Raw genomic sequence first — 19,348 nt, 5'->3', positions numbered from 1 at the left:
ATCTAAAATATGATCTTCTATTTTGTGAAGCAAAGTTCTTACATCTTCATTTTAAGGTTTTATATATAGAGAGAGATACCATCTCATAGAGCTGGAAAGGACCCTGGGAGGTTATCAAGTTTAGTTCCGTGCCCTCACAGCAGGACCAAGTACCATCCCTGCCCCCAGATCCCCCCTGAAGGATTGAACTCTCAAACCTGGGTTTAGCAGGCCAATGCTCAACCCACTGAGCTATTCCTACCCCTTGAGATTATTTATCTTCAAGCTAAAGGCAGTTTTACTTTTGTTTACTTCCTATCCCTCAAATTCAGGATTTTGAAGTCTGCTTCAAAGTATTAATTTTTCCCTCAAAAAATTACAAACACTGTTATTTAGTCTCAGTGTCTCTTTTGCTGACATGCACTTGTGCTTTAAAATCATTATTCAGGTTGGACCTGACTGGTTCCGAATGAGGGAATTTACCAGACCATGGGAAGTCCCCTGCTACCGACCCCCCAACTCACCTCCCTTCCCCACTGCAAGCCCTAGCCACTCCCCACTGCCAGGCTATAGTTCTGCCGCATCCCTGAGCCTGCTGGGGCTGCCATGGCTGTGCATCCCCAGCTCTGGCCCCGCTAAGGGGGCTGCCCCAGCCCCGCCTTGCTTTTGGGACTGCCACATCCCTAACTCTGCTACTGGAGCTGCCACGGGTAATACTGTGTGGCATAGAAAGTGGTCATTTTAAATGGCTGGGTGCCAAGTAATTTTATTTTAAAAATTACTAAAAATATTTGGAAAACAGGAGTGGGAAAACTCTTAATTATAGTAATTGTTCCTCGTACTGCCAACTCAGAGGTGTGACTCCCATTAATTTAGTCACAGAGTTTCTTCTTCATATCTTAGGGGAAAAATGATTTATAGCCAAGCAAAATAATCACAGTTATTAACACTGGCTATTTTTTTTTTATAAAAGAAAAGAAAACAATGCCACACAAATGTTAAAAACTGGCTATGTCTGTTCTTCTGTGTGCCTCTAGAGATTATACTTCTGAGAGTGGACTGCCTCTAGGGTCTTTTCTTTGGTAAATAAAGACCAAAACATACAGAGGCATGACAGAGTTAAATTGTTTTAAATAATTTCAATAGATGAGATCAGTGTTTATTTTTAAGTTTTTTCATTATTATCTATTTACATTTTCACAGTTGTGAGAAATTATCAAGTGAGCAGGCATTAGTGATCAGACAATTATGAAAGAACAGTTGACATTGAGATTCCAAAAGTTACTGCTTTCGAACGGAAATAGAATATAAGACACAAATTGTCATCTGCAAATGTCAAAATGTATAATGTAAGCATCCTTAAATCAAGCTCCAATCAGTTAATAAGCAGCATTTTTCTTTATTTGCCTATTTGCAAATGTTGATTATTCTAGATAGAAATATTTTTTCATTGGGTTGTGTGTGAACCATTAAACTGATATTTACCCGTGTTTATGGATAAATCTAATCCTTCTAAGCCATATTATATCTGAAATTTATTGTGAGCCCAATTTAGTGTCTCATAGACACTTAAACTATTTATAATTGGGCAAAAGAATTTGTGAAAGGGCAGATAGCACCTGCCAGTTATTATTAATAATCAAGCAGTTTATATTTGGGCAAAGTAAGCATCCTTAAATAAATCCTATGAAATAGAAGAAAATATTGAAGTAGAAAAAGCCATTTCAGGAGCTCTGAAATCAGGCCAGTTACAAATATTAAGAATCTTAAATCCAATTAAATCCCCCTACTCTGCTGTTTATCAGTGTTTAGCCTCTTTCCTATTCAAGAATACATGGTCTAACCATTTTGGTGATTAATAGGAGAAACTGTTGGCATCTTAAAAAACAAAAGCATTTCCATATCCCAGTAAAATCATTGCTAGAGTTTACATCTAATCCTTGGCAGTTTTAACTTCTTTTACCATGTTGAAGTCCTGGGGTGTTTTTCTTTGGCTGGTTTCTTCTTAGTCTTCTGTGGTTTTTTTCTTATCTGTCAGTGGCAGCCTGCTTGTAAAGTTTGACAGGATAAGTTGATGAGTGCTTGCTGTTAAGCAGAGTAGCAGAGGATATGTGAGTAGGAGGAATGCTCATTTCTGAGGTTTAAAATATGCTTCCCTATTTCCATTATATTATCAGACTACATACCTCTATCAGACTTCTTTAGATTCGCATTGGCTTAGTGTCTTTGGCTATGTCTACACTGCAACGCTATTTCGAGATACCAGAGTATCCCGAAATAGCTTTCCCGAGTCTTCACAGCACGCCTGTTACTTCAAAATATAACAGGCTCGCTATTCTGACATCCCTGTAAACCTCATTCCACGAGGAGTAAGGGACTTTTCAGAATATCAGGTTATTTCAAAATTTGGTGCTATTTAGACAGCGCCAAATTATGAAATAAGCTATTTTGAAATAAGACTGAAATAAGATATGCAATTTGCATTTCTCAAATTGCATATTTTATTTCGAGCTATGGTGCAGTGTAGATGCACCCTTTTCTGGGTTGTCCTTAGCCTCTACATTTTATGAATATGTAATTTCTTAATGCATATGTGCATTAGAACTTTATTTATTTACTGATAGATGCTTTTCCTTTGTCTTTGTCATGAGAGATTCTCAAGAATATTTTTACAGAGGTGAAACTCTGCTTACTCAATTTCTGAGTAAAGATAAGGTTGAATGCCCAACCTTAGCACTTCTTCCCTCCCTCCCCCCGCAAATGCATTGTGATGTAGTCTTTTTAGTTGGCAATGAGTAAGTTAGGTGTCTGTTGTTATTCATATGGTTAGGAAAAAAAAAGTTTGGCCCAACATTTAAACTGAATTTTTGCACTATACAATAGCATTGTAGCCAGAGGCTTTGGTTAATGAGAACTCCTCTCTACGGGTCAAATTCTACTCTCATTTAGACCAGAATTAACCCAGTGAATATAACAGTGGACTTTGGTTCTAAGTTAAAAGAAAAAAGCAGATAAATCCTCTTTGTTTTAGCCATTGAGCAACTAACAAGGCTGGTTAGTGTAAATATTGTATTGAAATTACAGGGTGAAATCGTGGTCACGGTGAAGTCAATGACAAACTCTCATTGACTTCAGTCTGGCTAGAATTTCATCCACAAAGCTTTTACTAAAGAGCATAATATATCAGACTGTAATAAATCTAGATTTACTATAATTATTTATTAAGGCCCTAGCATTGGTTCCAGGGTAGTTCTGGAATTAGAAAGATTCATCCCATGCTATTTAAAAAATACAGAATAAATGCAATATTTCTGTACATTCATGGTAATTAGAAAATCAGACTTCCAATAACTTGGCAGATGTTCATAAAAATGATTTCCTGGACCTCCTTCAGAAACGCCAAACTGGAGTCCAGACTTCAAATACATTGATTGCAAAGTGGCTGGAGAGAAGACACACAAAACAGATGATAAGTCAGTTCTTGTATTTTATGTTTTGATGTTGTCTATTCAGATATCAGATACCGTACATAATTAGAATTTATGCAGCCATAATGAAATTTCTCTGGGCTTTGAAGAGGCCTGATGTTTAAAAGAATTTGTGACAAATACCATTTTAAAGCATTAGGGTTGTGTTTATATAATCTAATCCAAAATTGTTCAGTGGCCAACCTTGGAACCCTAGTGTACTTGGGGAAAGAAAAGAAGAATGTTACTGAATTAGGTAGGAAAAATCTTTGATAAACACCAGATCCCTGGGATTATTATCCAAAATTAACCCAGAGGACAGCCTGATTAGAGCCAAACATTTCATATATGGAATATGATCAATAAGATAATAAAGATGGATAAGATTTTATATCTGTTTATGGCTTTGGCTCAGATATTTTCAACCCAGAAGGCCTCTATCAGTGGAAGAAATGGAAGAAAATGGGATAAAGCATAAACCATTCTTTTGTAAAGTGGAACGAATCCCTGCTTTGATAAAAGACAGGTACAGTCTTAAAAACATTCCCTTGCACTTATGTTCCTGAACAAACGTTTTTCAACAGGAAGAAGGGATAAAACATTTATACTCTGGAATGTCGATGGTTTAAGAAATCATATTATTTCAAACTGTGTCCAAATTTACAGATAAAACATACAAAACAGCAGATTTTAAATCTATCTCAAAGTATTTCATGACAAGATGGGGATGGTTTTAAATATTACTTTGGAGCATGCTGACCTTCTGTGTGAGTTTGATGCACTAGGAGTAAATCTATTACATGCAACCACATGGAGGAGGTATACTATAAAATTTATGGGTCAGCATCACAGCTGATGTAAATCATCATATGAATTAAGTTGGGCTATGCCAGTTGGAAAGTTGAAGATCAGCCTTATAAATTTTATTCAGCCTATCTAAAAACAAAGGGTCATGAAGAGGTGCATGAAAAAGACTGTTGGGGAAACGATAAGCAAGACAGAACACCGGCTTTCAACTAAATTAGAGGCCTTCTGGAACAGACAGTATCCGAAAAGCTTATTCCTAGCTCAGTCACTCTAGGGTATTTCAGACACAAGAGATTATAACAGAAATAAATAACCCATATTTGACAGAACAAAACTTCAGAAGTCTGTGGAGAAAGTTAGTTATTTTTGGCTGCAATATAGTCAGAGTAGGGTCCTAGAAATGTCTACTGATTCCCAGCCTTCTGTTCCTAGATCTAGAAATCTGTGGCATGTAATTGAAATGTAAAAATTAGCATACACATTTCAGAATAAGATAAAGGATTTTTTTACAAACTTCAAGTGGCTCTCAACCTTCCCAGACTCCTGCCCCTTTCAGGAGTATGATTTTTCTTTTGTAACCCCAAATTTCACCCCACTTAAAAACTATTTGCTTACAAAATCAGACACAAAAATATAAAATGATATTGCACAACTTTTTACTGAAAAATTGCTCACTTTCTCATTTTTACCATATAATTATAAAACAAATAAAGTGGAATATAAATATTGTACTTACATTACATATATAGAGCCGTATAAGCAAGTCATTGTGTATGAAATTTTAGTTGGTACTTATTTTGCGAGTGATTTTTACCTCGCTTCTTATAAAAATTGGCAAATATCCAGGTGAATTGATGTTCCCCTGGAAGACCTCTGTATATCCCCCAAGGATACACGTACTCGTGGTTGAGAACCAGTACCATAGAGTGCTTAGAGGTAGGGATGTTAAAATGCACTTACTTATGTAAACACGTAACCACTGAAATTTTCAGTGGATATACACATTTACATGGGCGGGAGGGGAGCAGCTTCCCGCAAGCACCAGCTCCTATTTCCCCTTGCCCATTATTTCCTCTAATTTTGTCTATCCATGTGCAGAATAAATTTTGTTATGTGCACTGAGGCATGTGCAGACGTGCACCACCAGTAGAAACACATGCCACCAGCAGTGGGCCCTCTGCTAATCAGGTGGGTGACATTTGAATATCTCCTGGGGGGGCCGCCCAAGCACTCAGCTTACAGGGAACACTGCTCTCCCCCCCGCTCCCGCAGCTGCAGAGGCAGCAGTGCAGGGAGGCAGGCAGCTCCACATGAGCAGGGAGCTGTTTAAAAGCCAGCTCCATGCTAGGGATATAAGCAACTACTTGAGTAGTCTTCCCAGCTGGCCCCCCTGCCGCTGCCTCTGTGTCATAGGCTGTGTCAGAGGCAGAAAAGAGGGGGAGAGCAGGAGCCGGTGCTGGGGGGGGAGCCAGCTTTAAAGCCGATTCCCCCCAACACCATCTCCATGGTACATGAGGGAGAGAGGGACAGGGGAGGCAGAGCTGCAGCAGTCCTGGAGCCGATATGAGCCAGAACTGCTCAGGCAGCTTTTTCTACATTTAAAGAGCCGGTTCCTCCCAGCACCGTCTCCACAGTGCCGTCTGCTCCCTGCCCCCATGCTACTGCCTATCAGAGCAGCGCAGTGAGAGGAGAGGCTGCTGCGAAGTAACCTCTGCAGCAAACCAACCTGTGCCTGCGGCATGGGTCCCAGCGGGAGCCACAAAGCAGCTCCTGTTTGCGGTGGCTCGGGCTGGCCACGAACAGAGGCTGTTCTGGCAGTAGCCCCTGTCTGTGGGGGGGATCTCAGCAGGGAGTTGGGGCTCCCCATGGACAGGGCTGCTGCTCTGCCCCCCCCCCCCTGCAGACAGGGGTCCCCACAGAAAGGAGCTGCTAGACCTGGCAGGAGCACCCAGCTCTTACTACGTTTAATCTGCAGAGGTGCACCGGGATAGCTCCTGGACCTGGTGTAAGCCGGGACTGAGGAAGCCTTCCTTTATCAGTTAATCATGTAGTCAATAAAAATGTCATTAATGACACTGTTAGTGGATTACCTGTCTCTTAACATCAACACCACCCAGCACCTGCACACAAAACACAACAATCAAAATTAAACCACAGTATTGCAGCCCACAGGAGACTAAACAATTACATGCCACAAGTAGAGAATAGGGAGGACCAAATGCATCAGTGCCCGAGGCCCCTACAATGGCAGGAAAGTGATTTAAGATATCCCCAGTAGGGTTGCCAGGTGTCCAGTTTTGAACTGGACAGTCCAGTATTTGAGCTTTCTGTTCGGGAAACAAATTGAGAAAATATATATGAGAAAATAGAGATGTCCGGTATTTTCTAAATAAGACGTAATATAGATTGTGATGTAATGTCAAGTGTGTCCGGTATTTTTGCTGAAACCATTTAGCAACCCTATTTCCCCAGACAATTCAAGCAAGTGACTTACACAGCACACTTTGTGGCAGAGAAAGGCAACCTCCCCCAGTCTGAGCTGGGGCAAAATTCCTTACCAACCTCACATATGATGATCATCTTAGACCTTGAACAATATGAGCAAGAACCAGGCAGTTAAGCAAGCATATGCATACTCTTCCCTGTTCAGGTTCTTACCCCATGGAGAATCTTTTATGGTTTTAGGAACTTAGCATTGTGCCATAGAGGTGGGTAATGTTCTCTTTTGCATAGGTTGGGAGAGAGATGCTTTTGGAGGATTCCCCTAGGATTTTTTGTACATGTAGCCATCCTATTGTCTCATAGCAAATGTACATACCTTTTAAAAAAAAGTAATCAAATCAGATCCGTGAAGTCCACAAAAGAACCTCAACAGCATGTTAAAAGATCAGACTTCTCTCTGAAATGTTTTTATTGACCTACAGTTATTACTGAAGATCAGAGAGAAGAGTACTTCTTCTGTTTCTGTTTGTTTCCTTCCTGTATCTTGGCAGTGCTCTGTGATAGTCATTTTAACTTTCCAGAGTCAGGGAGGCCCTGTTCCTCCAAACACCAATAGGCTTAAAAGTTAACCTGAATGTCTAAATAGTGTCTAATTAGAGGCAGGATTAAGCCCCATGGCCCTGTGTGGTGAAGAAGAATGCCCAAATAAGGAGGAGGTGAAGGGAGAGGAAGATGGAAGTAGAAAAGGAGCTAGGAAAGGAGAATAAAGCTGAACAGGAAATGAGAGACCAGGATTGATTTTTAAAAAATTGAATGAAAACTAATATACAAAATATAATGATCTGAATTGATAGAGGTGCTGAGGCTCTAATTCCTGTTGACTTCAGAGAAAATTGCTGGTACTTGTAATTTGGCTCAGCATGTACAGTGCCATTACATATTTTGTAAACAGTTACATACTGTGTTTTCAATAGCACAGAAAGAAAAATGAATATAAAGAAAAGCCTTGATCCTGCAATTTTTTTTTAACTTTAAGGAGGATTCAAGTAGGTTTTACTCACCTATGTAAAGCTGTGCACGTGGTGAAGCATTTACAGATTAAGGGCCAAAAGACAAAGCCTGCTTTTTAGTCTGTCTTTAAGGATCACCATCAGTTCCAATTCTTATATAACAGTGAGTCACAGTGAGCTGAGGAAAGAGAGCGAGAGAGTGTATTTCTTTAGTGGTTATATTTTCATTTTGTTCCTGAGTACAATGTCTCTGCCGAGGGTCATCTAAATATGAGCTTTCCAATGAAGAGTGAAATGCACAAGGAAATTAAAGGACAGTATATAATAACTTAATATGAATATTTAGATTTTATATTCAAAATAGTTTTACAAAATCTGTACTAATATATTGTATTTTTATCTACAGTATATTTTTAAATGTAATGGAAAAAGGTTTTGATTTGGACATAACTATCCACAAACACTCATCCATGCCTTGCAACCCAGGCATTCTGCATTTTGGAAGCATGTGAGAACCAGATAGTGAAACTGGGTATAAAAGTTAAAATTACTGTCCAATCGTTGTCCATGTGAAGAAAATGAAAAAAATAAGTGCCTTAAAGAGGAAGAAATGTATATGATTGTAAATGTTCATTTTTAACCATTTTAGGTAAATAGAATTAGTAACAGGAAAACATTTTAATTGTTAAAAATACATATATATTTTCATTTTGTAGGAAGCTTTCTGGATTTTCTTAGCCAGCATCATCCTTTTATGAGTTTGTAGCCCAAAAGTTTTTTTGCCAAAGATTAATAATTTGAGAATTTTTGGAATAGAGATTTGGATACATTCTCTGGCCCACTGGAATATAATTGTATCTAATGATAAAAAAGCAGCTATAGATTTGAGACATGATTTATTCACCAGTGTGCACTTTTTTCAATATACCATTTTGAACATCTGCTAGTGGTTGTGCTTTTAGTGCAGACAGTTCTTTTGATGACAGATATTCTCCTGTGGAGAATACCTGAAAGGCAGTAGTAGCTAGATCAACAGAATTCTTCCATCAGCCTAGGGCTATCTACTCAGGGATTATCTTAGATAGCCCTAGGTTGATGGAAGAATTAGGTTATCTTACACAAATGCTGCTCAGCGGTATGGATTTTTCACCACCCTTGACAAAATGGGCCTAATTTTCTGGTATATACCAGACATTCCCATTTTACAGAGGGGAAAAGTGCAATTCAGGGAGACTGAGTGTCTTGCCCAGGTCACAGAAGTTAGATGGGTAGAAATATGAGAAAGGACAGACAAAGACTTTCACCCAAGTTTAGCATATAAAGTAAAACTGAATATACAACTTATTGATCAAACTGTTGGCAGATGGGTAAGTGGCCCAGTTGGATATTAGCTATACTTCCTTGTGAAGTACTTCCAAGTACTCGTGTGCATATATATGTACTAATGAGACAGTTTATGTCTATGACAGACTATTTAAAGGGTGATTTTCACCCCTCAGATTACATTTAATTAATGTTTGGGAAGAGGTTTTAGACTATTGGCCCAATCCAGGTTGGTTTATCTTTCAAAAATCTTGAATCTGATATTTTACTTAGGGTCTGTCTACAGATTATGCCGGCATCATTTATGTCACTTAAGGGTGTGAATAAACCACTTTCCTGAGAAATATAAATTATGCTGGCATAAGCGCCAATGTGCACAGCTGTCTCCTGCTTACGTAGCTTCTGACATTCATGGAAGTGTTAATGATGGGAGAGCTCTCTCACATCCGAGCATCTTCACCAGCTCTGCTGCTGCAGCACTATACATGTAGACATGACCCTAGAAATCTCCATACACCATGACTCTACTTCTTTATTAGAAACAAGGGTGGCATCTCTCAGCTGCTGCTGAAGGAGGCTGAACAGAATGTAGACACTGTTGTACCAACAGACATGCTGGAAACACACAGCTAACAGAGAAGGATCCAGTTTGTAGGGGAGATGGAGAATCAGATTCCCAACAAATAACATGTTTGTGGGGAGTAGTTAATGGGGGAGGACATGCCAATAGGAAGTTATACATTCATATTTATCTCTGTATACAAAGAGGGATAATAATATTATTGGGAGCAGTCTTCTGTAAAATGGCTGTCCAAAAGCAGGATGCTTTTTTTAGGTTCAGTAATGGTGAGGCATGTTCTTTATTAGCCACTTTTTATGTTCCTTTAGTCAGACTAGAAGCTATATTTGAATGGGCATCAGAGAATAAGTCAGGAGGACAATGAAAGTCAGACATGCCCAGTGTTTCTTGTGGTAGGCAATGTACTGTAAATATATGTTCTTGGTTTGTGCATCTGTTTGTAGATTTGAGGCTGTGCCAGGCAATAAGATTTTTCTTGTCCCCGTCCCTCACCCAGTTTGCTAAAAGAGTAAAAGGAATGCTTTCTGTTGTGTTGCATGTGGTTCATCATAACTTATTTATCCATTCATCCTCCTCTCCCTATGAGGCGTTCATGTGGGAGTGACATTGAGAAGTCAATGTAATTTTCTGTGGTGGCTGCAGGAGGGTTATAAAATGTCCTTGCAGAAACAATATGTGCATTTTTCAAAACAATATATCACAACATGGCTAGTTTAATAAAGAAAGCAACAGTGAAGTTGCTTAATTATAATTCTGTTGTGTACTCCCTCTTCCCTGTGAAGTTCTGAACTGTGGGAATTATTCCATCTCTAGCCATCTGTATTGAAGCTCATTCTAAATGCTTTCTTGCACCAAAATAATGGTGCAACTTAAACTAATTGTTCAAGGGAGCAGTAACTGAATTTCAGTACTTCTCTCCTAATAGCAAGTGCCAAGTAGCAACATTTCTTCTAAATTATCCTTCTTCCACCCTTCTTTTAATACTTGAAGAGGGAAGAAAGGATACAGAAGATATAAAGAATGAAACATAAAGTGAACAGAAAATATAGCTGAGAGAGAATGAACAGCTTCATTTGAGGGTCTCTGGTTCTTTTCTGATGTGATTTCTACTACTTAATTAACCAGTCACATAGCCCTGGTGCTCTGCTCTGCAATTCAGATCTGTAGCCTAACAGAAGTGGCTACCCACCACCCCTTCATTCTTCCCACGACAGGCACTGCATGAAGCATGAAAAGCAAGAAAATTCACATTTTAATCACCCTGCTATGTTATTAAGAGGGTTTTAGTCCTGTGTGATCTAACATACTCTCTGTGCTCATACATAGCAATGGCAGGAAGGCTAAGCTTTAATCCCATTTCTCAGTTTTTTTCTCACTCTTTTATAATGCAGGTTGGGCCTCCCTCGTCTGGCACTCTCAAGACCTCCAGTAGGGATTTTGCTGGACCAGGAGAGGTCATTTCTGGCCCTTCTGCCATTGTCCCCACAGCCCTGGCCCAGCTGCTGGCCTCCCTGTCAGCTGCCCCCCTCTCCCCCCCGCATGCCCTGCTGACCCCACTGGGCTTCTAGCCCCACTGCCTGCACCAGGCTTCCCAGCCCCACCGGGCAGCACCCCGATGCACATGAGGCTCCAGGCGCCACTGGCAGCTCGCTGCCCTGCCAGCCACTAGTCCTCCTTCGGGACTCTGGTCCTAGAACATCCTGGTAGACCACGGATGTTGGCAGACCACAGATTCCTGGTTTAGAGAGGTTCAACCTGTATTCTGTTGTTGCCCCTATATAGCCCAAGTGCCTTATCAGATTTCTGGGCTGTGGGAATATAGCAGTTGGAAGTAGAAATTAATGGAGTCTGGTATTTTCTTTGATGCAGACTTGTTTATTTACAAGAAATGTACAAAATTCTGTCTCTTTCATTGCAGAAGTAACCAAGAATAAAAGGAGCAATCTTTTAGCTCACAATTCCCAGGCTTCTTGGCTTTTTTGCCTCGCTTTTTCTGTCTACTGTTTTGTATACAGTAGACAGACATTTAATATTGTAATTATGTTCCTGAAAAATGCTACTTTAATCAATATAATGTTAAGCTAATCCAATTTCCCTGTTATATTTTTTTTCAGCAGGCAAAAGGCAATATATACATATACAGTATAAATTTTAAACAATTTAATACTGTGCACAAGCAAGGATGATTGTGAAGCTTAGGTGAGGTGGTGGAGTCAAGAGGGTGGGATATTTCTCAGGGCATGCCTTGCTACTAAATGATGAACTTGCGCTCAGCTGAGCCCTCAAGGGTTAACATGTTGTTAATGTAGCCTCACACTCTAGAAGTGGCAGGGACTGAGGCAAGAGGGAGGATACATAATGGATGCTGCAAACAGTTCCCTGCAGAAACTGAACATGATGATGAACCCACACTGTTCTGCTGGCAATACATACATGGCTACCCATGCCAAGTGTGAGAGGCAGCGACACACACACTGTGTGTGTGTGTGTATGTGTATGTGTGTGTGTGTTTGAGAGAGAGAGAAAGAGAGAGAGACGTATTGCCCCTTTAAATATGCTGACTCCACTTAAAGTACACTGCCCTTGTAAGAAGACCTGGAAGTCCAGACACAAGACTCTGTAGCTGTGAGATCCTGCTTTGTGGAGATGGAAAACAAAGTGGGGGATCTAGATAGAGGGTAGGGGGCCATCCTGACATCAGTGGCTGTCTCCTCTTCCCTCCCCTTCCCACACAGCAAGCAGGAGGATCCCAGGAGCAGCTTCAAGCAAGAGGGTAGGAGCTGTAGGGGGAGGGGCAGCTGAAGTGAAGCTGCCTAGTTGCATACCTTACCACACACCCTGGTTCTAAACCCCCAAAGGACAGGCTGCTTTTTCAGAAAATCCTCCATATAGTAGACAAAGCAGGCTGCCAATTATACATTATAAGGAAGCATTGTATATCTTGAAATGAGCATGTGTGCTCTAACAGACAACCTTCACTGTTAAGTGAGGAGTTACTGCGATCTCTCTTCACAGACACCCCTCACCAAACAAAAAAACAAACAATCCCCCATACGCCACCTGATGCCTCAGCGCGGATTCACACCCCCCCCCCTTTTGACCCAGATTGGAATTTATGATTACAGTTATGTTAATTCAAGTATGAACTCACACCTGTCATTCTCAATGAAATTTTAACTCAACCCATAACAACATTTCACCAAGCTCATAACACTATGTTGCATACAATGGGCCTGATTATCAAAGGAGCTGTTGCACGTACACATTAGTAACAGATGATGTGCATTCTATGATTGGTGACAGTTTTCAAAAGCACTATGGGTGCATGCGTATAGGCTGAAAATAAAGCCATCAAAAAAAGCTTCTCAAGTCTCTTTACACCAAAGGGATTTTGAAAAGTGGCTCTGGAATATCAGGCTGCCCACTGTGCAGGATCTGTAAGGCCACAGACAGTTTAACAAGCGGTGAAGGGATTTATCTAGGGCCTGTTATCTTCCTCAGGCATTCCTGAGAATAGTTAGAGCTGGTGTTGTGTCTACACAGTTCTCCTTCCCTCTGTCTCAGCAGACCTATAAGCAGTGAGAATGTGATTCAGCTGGATTTTAGCTTTGCTGAACACACCATGATTAACAAGCATTATTATACAATAGTGTATTGTAACACAATAGGGCCTTAATACAAATTAATGCCTGAAACGTTTATTAAAAACCAACAAGTTTGGAAAGTGTCTAGCATGTACTTGTAGAGATAAAGTCTCTGAGCACCCCCTTGTGCCCCAGTGTAGCACTGCATGTCCACCCCACCTTGATTTCTCCTAGTGGAGCAGCAGTAGATTCAGTTTTAACAGCCAAAGGCAAGAAGAAGATAACACACAATAACCAGATGCCATGTTCCTTTTTATTAAACTTGCAGGCCAAGAATCATTACAATAGATACAGTTCATCACAGCCTGATTTCAACCCTTCCAAACTTACTGTCCAAATCCAAATCTTAGGCCAGGTCCACACTACAGTCGAAGTTTGGCTTAACATATATAATTCTAGCTACATTAAAAAAACACAGATGGAGTCGATGTACCTTAAGCCAAGCTTCAGCGCTGTCCTTACAGCAGGAAACACTCCTGTCAACTTCCTTTACTCCTTATGAGGAGTAGGAGTTCCAGCGTCACCAGGGTGCCTTCAGCGTTTGGTTTAGCAGGTCTTTACTAGATCCGCTAAATCAAACTCCAGAAGATCGACTGCTTTAGCGTCGATCTTCCGGGAAGTGACGAAGTGGCCTTAGTCAACTGAGGCTTGTCTCCTGGTGTCAGAAGAGAGTAACTGCAATCCACTGCAGACAGCCTGCCTTCTGCTCCTTTTTTCCTTGCTACTTTCTGTTCCTCTTTATATAGCTCATTTCCAAAGGCAGGACAGGGCGTCCTAGATCATTCTTAGGTGGCAGGCACTTGCTTGTCCCTTAAAGGGATAATATCCTTTTTCTCTATACACTCTTTCATAGTAACAGGTAATAATAGTCCCACCATAGATTCACAGAAAATCAGACTAGTCTTCTCCTGGGCCTGCCAAAGGAACAAATAGGGAAGGTGGGGGAGAGGTTACACTGTTTTACCTGTTTACACTGCTAAACACTTTTACAGTTCTTAGTACGAAATATTTTTCTTACTCAGCATGGCCTGTGGGTACATCAGCCTCCATAAGCTGTGGGAGCATAATTTTTCAAAGGCTGGGATTCTGCAGGACAAAAACAAACAAGCAAACCAGGATTGGTGTTTAAAATCACCCTGGCAGTACCACTCCATAAATGCATGTAATATGCTATATGACTCCAGAACAAATAAAAACAAACTGACTTAACCTTCCATAGTTTTCAGATGTTATTCATCATTTCTGACTCCATTCCCCTCTTCTGCAGGTTAGTCTAAGAAGGCTGTAAGACATCATTTGGGTGGGTAAGACTCATCAGCTAGTCCCTTCTTGGTTATTAGAGGGAAACCCAAGAGTGAAGGAAAACAATATATGTTGATTTTTTTTTTTTAATTCTGCCTGCAGCAGCAGTCCTCCACAGTTCAGACCAAAGTTACAGTGCCTCCTAAAGACTGCAGAATCTTAACTAGAGCTGTCAAGTGATTAAACTACAGGCAGTCCCCGGGTTATGTACAAGATAGGGACTGTAGGTTTGTTCTTAAGTTGAATTTGTATGTAAGTCGGAACTGGTACATATTATAGGGGAAACTCTAGCCAAACATTTCTCCAGAGCTCAGTTTTATTCTCCCACACCTCACTTCCCTCAGTCCTTTATTCTCAAGCTGAGGTGTCTGCTGAGAAAAGCCGCTCCACGTCTCCCTGGTCTGCTGGGGGGGGGGGGGGGAGAGGGGGCCTCTCGCTTCGCATCTCCCTGGTCTGCTGGAGGGAAGCAGCTAGTGCGGGGTTGCCTCACCCCGTTTGTAAGTAGGGATCCGATGTAAGTCGGATCCATGTAACCCGGGAACTGCCTGTAATTAGTCACTTAATTGCACTGTTAAGCAATAATGGAATACCATTTATTTAAAATATTTTGGATATTTTCTATATTTTCAAATATATTGATTTCAATTATAACAAAGAATACAGTGTTTACTGTTTTAATTTTTTATTACAAATTTTTTTACTGTAAAAAACAAAAATGTATTTTTTCAGTTCATCTCATACAAGTACTCTAGTGCAATCTCGTAAGTGGAACTTACAAATACTGAATTATATACAAAAAAATCCTGTATTCAGAATCAAAACAATGTAAAACTTTAGAGCTTACAAGTCCACTCAATTCTACTTCTTATTCTGCCAGTCACTCAGATAAGTTGGGTTACAATTTGCAAGAGATAATGTTGCCTGCTTCTTGTTTATAATGTACCTGAAGGTGAGAACAGGCATTTACATGGCACTGTTGTACCTGGCATTGCAAGATATTTACGTGCCAGATATGCTAAAGAGTCAGATACCCCTTTATTCTTCAACCACCGTTCCAGAGGACATGCATCAGTCGTGGGTTCTGCTTGATAACAATACAGAGCAGTGTGTACTAATGCACTTTCATTTTCACCATCTGATCAGATGCCACAAGATCAATAAGTTTTCTCCTTAAATATACTATCCCAATACAGTGCTCTCGACTTGACTTCAGGTGAGTTTATGTGCTCTGCACAATGAGCTAAATTGTGAGGAGCACGGAGGGTGGATTCTGCTCAGAGTTGCAGTGGATGATTGGAGATGCTCTACGACTCTCTATCAGACAGCTGCAGGCCAAGTGCCACAGGGTGTGCTATAAGTAGTGTGTATTGTAGAGCCTTCCTTCCACTTGTCCATGAAAGTAGAACATGTATTTCCCACAGTGCTTGCTGTCAGCTACTAGCAAGGTGAGGTGGAATGGCAGGCATGGCCATGCCCCCAGTAGCTTGGAAGTACTGCTGGACATGCTAACTAAGTGCTTGAGAAATCCTAGTGTCAGTACTCTACCTAGGTGATGGGGGTCAGTGTATGAAGGGGAGGAAGCAGGGGAAGGCATTTTGGGTTCTGAAAGGGGGAGGAGATGTGGTAGTGGTTTCAATAATGCTGATTAGTAAGAAAAAGACCCATTTCTGTTTTCATTCACTCCTGCTGATACTTAGATTTCCAGCCCAAGTCTAATGAGCTGACGAGTGTAATTTTATTGGCACTCACTTGCTTATCTCAATAAAATAAATCAGAGTGTATTTGCTGCACATAACTTGCCTGGAGCACCATTTAATTTATTTCCCTCACTTCTTGCAGGATGCAGGATGTATTTTATTCTATTTTTGTAATTTATGCATTGCACAGTAATGAGTCCATCAAACTGAAGGCTGTAAAAATAAGACTGGATACTGTATATCTCAGTAATGTGGCAAGTGAAACCACATTAACGCCTCCTGCATACTAATTGTGGCTAACATTAAACGGATCAGTAGAACTCTACTTCAGTTGCTGAAATCAAAGAGGACTGTTATCCCATGGATACAAATGAAACTACTCTCTGGAACTCTTTTTATCAGTGATGAGCATTTTTGTGTGTATGTAAATCATCTCTTTCATCCATGCAACTATTCGAAAACTTACCTGCCAAGTGTGTGCTTTAGTCATTTGTAATGTCTTCTAAATGGATCTTTAAGCTTCTGTTGGGATGATATTAGGTTCCTCAGCATATCTGAAAACTCACAACTTGTAAGCCTGTAAATAGATTAATAATAAGTAGCACTTATCTCATATGTTGCTGTTGAAAGTGCTGTAAAATATTAGTTAATGAATCCCTGTTCAGTAATAACCAGATGTTGTCACCATTTTATAGATAAGGACTCTGAGGCAGAGCATGACTTCTCTAGGTCATACATATAGCAAGTCAGTGACAAAGACAGAATCCAGATCCAGGGTTCTTCTTTCCCAACCTAGAGGTTACCAATTTATGGCCTGTAGAACATTTGGTTGGGGGACCCCCTAAGTTTTCATGAAAAAAATTGACTCCTTTTCTGACCAGCTCTACTTAGGATTCACGGCCCTCACTTCCCCATTTAAAGACAATACCCCCCATCAATCTGAGATCCTGATTTGAAAGGCATGATATTAAATGCAAAGTACAGTTATTATTATTGTTGTCCTACCTCACTTAATTTAGGACATCTTCTATTGCTTTACTTGCAGCAGCCAATGTGGATAGAGGGTGATGAAAGGGAAATTGCAGCTGATAGTATTTAGTTAACTCTCTGCTCAACTCTTAAGCATCCTACACTTACCATTGCATTCAGGCTGTGAGATTGCAGCTTGTGCTGCTTTAACTTAGTTAACTCTGATACAAATAGCCATGAAGATGTGGCAACAGCACATGGTCTAGCTAGCATGAGCTGTGCAAGCCTATCTGATATCCTGCTATTTACTCAGGTTGCTATTTATGCTGCCACAGCCTCACTACTATTTTTAGCCCTGCCAGCTAGATTGAAGCTAGCTTGGATAGGTCTACTTGTGCTGAGTCAGACCTTCAGCTGTGGTCAGATGCCCCCTTACTTACAAGACTGGTTTATACCTCATATCCAACCCCCAGTTTCTCCTGGTACTGACAAGAAGTGTTTTGAAGTGATGTGAGAAGGTTGCATGCATAGCTGACTCCGAGGGCGCCCCAGCCCTGTTAAATGCAGCAAAAAAAATGAGCACCCACCAACAGCCCAGCTCCCCTCCTGTCCCTCCCTCAGCATCTCCTGTCCACATGTGGCCTGCAGATCAATTATTCCCCCTCTGTCCTGAATCTTTCAGCCAGCTATTTTGTGGTGTGCAGGAGACACTGGGAGCAGGAAGGGAGGAGTGGTGATGGGGTCTGGAGTGGAGGGGGGGCCTGGGCTGATCAGGGGTTGAGCACCCCCAGGGAAAGTTGGAAGCCAGCATCTGTGGTTGCATAACTTGTAGCATTTACAAGACACCGCCACCCTGCCAGAGAGAGGGAGAGATTTAAAACAGCAGATTGAGTTCAGATAGATTTGTTCTGCTTTGCACAAGAAAATCAATTACTGCATCTGAACTGACATTCTTAGAGGATGCAGTAACTTGTAGCATGAATGATGAAATACAAAAGTCCCGTTGCATTTATAAAATGACAAAATAACAACTGCCCTCTAATCATATGGATATTGTACTTATGTTAATCTGAAATGTAAAAACATTTGACAATAGAGAAAGAACACATACTTAGTATGTAGTACCTCTTGCTTTAATCCCTTTGAGGATTACTGATGTTTTTCAATTCTGAGAGTAGATTATCATCCAAAAATGGAAGGTGGGCCTTGTCAGTGTACAGATGTCCCTCAACCACTAGATGTAAAGGTAAGAGTCCTCCTTGACACACTTGATCCTAACTCAGCATAGAGATCCAGTTTCATTTCTTCTGCCCTCGCCCCTGGAGTCGAAGAGTACGTACTGCTGCCTGAGCACAGTAATTCCCAGCACACCAGTGTGTCTGGAGAGTGAGAGAAGACCAATGTCTACATACTCTGTCTCCTTTCCTCATACTTCCAGACTCGTGCATTGACTACATGGCTCTCCAAGAGGAGTGGGTCTCCTCCACCTCTATTTTTGTACAAAGTGGACTTGCCCCATGATTGGTCAGCTCTGTTTACCACCTGTTCAGCGTAACATTGAGCAGTCTCTACTAGAGGTGCTACATTGGCACATCTGCATGTTGGGTGAAGAAACTCTGTGAGGTTGGGGGAGAATTCTCCTGTTGGCATAATTGCTGCATCCCTCAGGAGACAGAAGCTATGTCAGCAGGAGAGTGTCTGCTGTTGTGGACAGCACGTGAGTCTCTGTAACTTGCATCTCTTGGAGGACAGTAGGGCGGTGTCTTTTTAACACCCCTGAGCAATGTAGGCTAGATCAAGTTAACCGGTAGCATAGACCTGCCTGAAGATGTTGGACTGCCACAGACCTTTTTGTGCTCTAAACTTTCATCAGGATTTTGTCTTATCCCTCTCTGCATTAGTTTCCCCATCTGTTTTTCAAATGAGGATGATCCTAAACTTTTAGTTACCACACAGTTGCCTTAGAAATATGAACTGATATTTAGTGCTTTGAAACATTGTCTTAGATCAGTGATGGGAAAACAGGAATGGTGGGTGGGCTTCATGAGTATCCCTCCCTTACTTCAGTGGGCCACAGCAGCTCACAGCCCACTGGGTTTCCACCCGCAGTCCCATGACCCCTCCGCTT

The 19,348-nt window shown here is 41.0% G+C and overlaps 1 protein-coding gene and 1 long non-coding RNA gene across 6 annotated transcripts in view; one reads left to right on the top strand and one right to left on the bottom strand.

The window, feature by feature from the left end:
• The window catches only part of RAP1GDS1 (Rap1 GTPase-GDP dissociation stimulator 1), a 151,422-nt gene that overhangs the window by 63,455 nt on the left and 68,619 nt on the right, over nt 1-19,348 (top strand). The gene's annotated exons all lie outside the window — the stretch shown is intronic.
• Nucleotides 1,192-17,505, bottom strand: LOC142829543 (uncharacterized). Of its 2 annotated transcripts, none has more exons than XR_012904037.2 (6): nt 17,389-17,505; nt 16,718-16,828; nt 14,271-14,338; nt 7,757-7,883; nt 6,344-6,373; nt 1,192-3,421 (listed from the first exon to the last, which is right to left on the bottom strand). It is a non-coding gene; the product is annotated as an uncharacterized LOC142829543 (long non-coding RNA). The 2 variants fall into 2 exon arrangements; XR_012904038.2 differs by having other exon boundaries at nt 17,257-17,478.

The sequence above is a fragment of the Pelodiscus sinensis genome, chromosome 4 (assembly GCF_052426305.1).
Source record: "Pelodiscus sinensis isolate ZL-2025 chromosome 4, ASM5242630v1, whole genome shotgun sequence".
NCBI lineage: Eukaryota > Metazoa > Chordata > Testudines > Trionychidae > Pelodiscus > Pelodiscus sinensis.
The sequence above is the reverse complement of the archived record's forward strand: the minus strand, read 5'-3'. Positions and strand labels throughout refer to the sequence as shown.